We start from the raw sequence: 4,229 nt of genomic DNA, 5'->3' as shown, positions 1-4,229 counted from the left end.
TTAAGTGGATTTATCTTTAACTGAAGTGATTTAAAAATGGTGAAGTCCATAAGGAATCTAGAAAGATTAAGTAATGATAATGCCACTTTGTGCATTCAGCAAAGTGGGGATTTGCTTAAATAACTTGTGAATTGGAGCGGGTCTTTTAAAATAAGTTCGAGAGAATGGATTTGTCTTGGTTATATTCATCAGTATTCGAGTGAAATGAAGTAATACAGAAATATTGTAATTGTTGGTAAATGTGGATATCGATACCTAAGAGTAAAACCAGATATTAATTGTTTATGAATTTAGTATAAAGTAGTTATTAGGAATTTACCTGTAGCTTGAAGAGTTTGGATTGGGTGCTTTCAAGATCTTGGTCTGCCGCAATCTTACATTACAATACAAAGATTATAAAAAACTGAATGTTTTAACTTTTACTTTTTAATGTAGCCGATGCAGTATTATTTCCACAGGCAGGAGAAGGGAAACAGAATTTATGGAAGTTACAGATTTTGAGAAAGAATTTGTATGAAGTTGATAGGCAGAATATGATAGATTTGTTATTTTTTTTAGTATAAAAAGGGAATTTAAGGATATTTACAGTTCAACATATTTGTGCTTAGATTTGGATTTTTAGTGGAACTGAAAATAGAGGGGTACTAACTACTCTGTGTGCTTTTTACAAAAGCTGTGCAAGTCCTGTACTGGTACTTACCTATTATCAAAATTTTGACAATGGCCTTAGAGAAATTATTGAATTTGTACATACGATGCATTTCCTATAGATTTCTAACAGTTTTGTGGTAATCTTTGAAAAGAATTCTTGATTTGTGGTCTTGAAACTTTGCAAATTATGAATTACTAAATATTTAAAACCAAACATTGCCTTCCTGAAGATTTGCTTGTTTTGTCGTGAAAAATCAACTTTATTTTGGGCCTTTGGTTAGTCGCTTATTAGGCAGATCGTTCCATGACAGTATTAACTATTTCGGTATTCCTAAATGAATTTTCGTAAAACGGAGGGAGTAGATTAATAAGTGCTTTAGAGCACCGTGACGCTTACCTGTGTACAGATCGTGACATATATTATTGTTGCCTGGAAAAGAAAAATGGCTCTAATATTTTGATGATTTGTACAACCATTGAACGTTAGGTTATACCATTGCTTCTTCACGTAAATGAGCGAAATCACATTTGAAAGTAGTTTCAAGTGAGAGTTAGTTGTTTCAAGTAAACTTCAGTATGATAATCTTAGGTTGAATACCTAAATTTCTGTATTGTATGTTTATATAAATGTCTCCTTTAAGTTACTGAGTGAAGTGTATTGAGTAGAACCTGTAGAGATACTTTTTGCTTGGTCAGTTTGCCTTCGTTTCCATTGAACTAAATAGCATTGTTGAAGTCTCGTGGATGGCGCTTCTGATGCCAGGAAGGTTAGAAATAGGAATATGTTTCAGAATATAGTACAATTACCATAGTGAGAAATGTTTTATTGTGGAAAATGTATGATGTCTTTTATAAAGAAGAATATAACAAATATGAATGGTCTTGAGAGAATTTCAGTTGGCTTTTTTGGGGTGATTTTACTTACCAGTATCGTTTGTGAACAACTTTGGAAAATATTTGGATCGACGACGGCCATACTGAAAGAGCGTTGCTCATGTGCTGCAAACTAAATGAGGGAACACGGCATTTCGCTTGTTAGTCTTTGATTTGACTGAATCTCACATCAAGATTTCATTTTACACGAAGGTTCGTTCCCTTTCTTAGGTATTTTGGTACATTCCACTCTAGTCTGTGTCACAGCTTTTGAGTTTGTCTGCTCCTATGCAGTCTGAGAGAAATTTCGCATTAAACGATAGGCTACCGAATCTCATGGAATGAATCGTAGGGGGTATTTTATTTCTAAACAACACTTTCCGCGAATAAGTTAGTAAAATATATCATTATTATTATTATTATTATTATTATTATTATTATTATTATTATTATTATTATTATTATTATTATTATTGTGTTGTCTTGTATTTTCGTTCATTTTTTGAGGAGAGATCCATAATCAGAAATGTCCAGTACAAAATGTACTTCATACCTTTGAAATGGTACAAAGCAAAATAGTTTTTCTGCTCTGTTTCTAGTTTTCAGCGTATTAGCCACAGTCTCGGAATAATTTCATTTTTACCATTTATCAGTATATTTTTCGGCATGCTACACGTGAATGAATTCTTTTGAAATAAGGGATTTTTCATCGAATAACAAGCTTCCAAAGTTATTTTCAGAATTTTTTTGCAACGTCTAAAATCCTTGATACAACTTGAATTTCAGTTATTTCATGCAATTTAACAGGCAAAAATAAAACATTTGTGTTTACCAGCAGATGAAAAATTCCTGTTTTAGAAGGTGCTATTTGTTAGTAAACGGAGGGAGCTCTATTTTGATTGCATAAAAGTTCAAAAGTTCAAAGAAACTGGCTTTGCTTTTTTAGAATTGTCGACGTCATCGTTACGGAATGAAAAAGAGAAGCGTTTTCACTTTTTGTTGAGACCAGCTGTGTGTCGAGGCTATTAATCATTGCGAGCTTATTACTAATGTATATCTGTACGTGTCTGTCTGCTTTCGTTTGTGTATGTGCTTGTGGATAACTATTTTCATTAGAGAACCTTTCAGTTTGTTAGTGTCCATTTGTAGAGGCATTGATTTTATTTGTTGGCTCGTTTGGCTGAAGCTTTATTGGTTTAATACCTTTACCGAATTGGAGGTGATTTGGTTCAATGTACAATTTGCGTGTGGTTATTGTCAGAGAAACTGGAATGGTGATTCATAAAACAAACAAGTATGCTTGTTAGAGAATTTTGACAAGAAAATATTTTTTTAGCGTACACTATTTTGTCTTTCCATGAAAAGTTGCCACCTACTTCTGATCAATTCAGGACGTTTTGCAGGCTTGAAAGCCTAATATTTTTTCCTCCATCTTCATTAATATTGCATTGCTTCCAGAGGAGAGAACATGTATTAACTTTGTAAATGTATTTCAAGATCAAAATGCAGTAGCTGGTTGTTCATAGTGCAGCAATGATTTATTATGTAGGAGCTACTAATAGGCTCTGTAGGGATACTTTCGTTTAACTTGTAATGAAGTGCATCACATTGCTTTTTGGTCCAGTAACCACCAGCTTCTAATGATTTGGTCTTCAAATATGTAATACCTGTATCAGCACATCTGGTAATGGCTGATGAGAAACGGAAAGATCTTGCGAAAGAGACTCGAGCTGGAAAAACTTATTTTTGAATTGTTTGAAGGGACCAAGTCAAGCAGGATATAAAGTATGTAGAAAAGTATTTTAGTAACTCGAGATAGATAAACTGGCGCTGCAGAGCAAAAGCTGGTTTCTAGATATGTAGTCGATACGGCATGCAAGTTTCACGCAGAAGTTGGAAGATGAGTAATAAGACTTAACACTTAAGCTTTTTTTATCGTAAGAAGTTAAACCATGTAATGCACGGAAATTTCGAAATTGTCGTAAGCCTAAAATGTGAAATATTTTGTTTTCATTTTCTGAAGAAGTGAGGAGTAACTGCCCTTCGGAAATCGCAACCAACTGCAATTTACTCCTGAGCCCCAATTGATTTCCTTTTCCGATAAATGTCGTAGTTGGGCGTTGTATTTTCTGGGTCAAGTTTCTCCGTGTTCTCTGAAGAAAATCCCGTGTAGAAAACGGATATTCTTCAGGGACTGATCTAAAAGACATTGCAACGTGACCAACAGGCAGGTCATGTTGTGATAAGCTAAGTTTTTGTCAGAATGTCTATACCATCAGTGTTCACTGTCAACATAACTATTATTTATCTTATTCAATAAATGAAGGCTTACATTTAAGGATTATAGTCAAACTTCAGCCTCTTGTTATGATGCATGATGACTTAGTGAAACTTCTATAACTTGTATGTTGTCTGGTTTAACCCATAGGTCATAAGAATAATCAGATTAATATTGAATGGACTCCATATGTTTAGAAGTACCAAATAAAGAGGTCTACTATACGCTGCGCATTTCATTTACTACTTTTATTCATTATTTGACGTGTGAAAAATAATGCATTTGTTCTCGTCATGTTGGGTATAATAATTTTCAAGTGATACTTCCTTAGATTTAGTTAAGTATTTAGTGAAATACTTATAAATATTCCATGTACCTTGTGATCAACGGCTATGGTTGTGTAGGAAATCATTTGGTTGCTCTGGTT

The 4,229-nt window shown here is 33.6% G+C and overlaps 1 protein-coding gene across 7 annotated transcripts in view; it reads left to right on the top strand.

The window, feature by feature from the left end:
• Window positions 1-4,026, top strand: part of LOC136843752 (probable G-protein coupled receptor CG31760) — a 1,299,116-nt gene extending 1,295,090 nt beyond the window's left edge. For all 7 annotated transcript variants that reach the window (XM_067112411.1, XM_067112413.1, XM_067112416.1 and 4 more), the window contains one exon: window positions 1-4,026. This exon is cut by the window's left edge and continues 381 nt beyond it. The gene's annotated coding sequence lies outside the window, so the exon portion shown is untranslated.
• The last annotated feature ends 203 nt before the right edge of the window (window positions 4,027-4,229 follow it).

The sequence above is a fragment of the Macrobrachium rosenbergii genome, chromosome 12 (genome assembly GCF_040412425.1).
Source record: "Macrobrachium rosenbergii isolate ZJJX-2024 chromosome 12, ASM4041242v1, whole genome shotgun sequence".
NCBI classification, from domain to species: Eukaryota; Metazoa; Arthropoda; class Malacostraca; order Decapoda; family Palaemonidae; genus Macrobrachium; species Macrobrachium rosenbergii.
The sequence above is the reverse complement of the archived record's forward strand: the minus strand, read 5'-3'. Positions and strand labels throughout refer to the sequence as shown.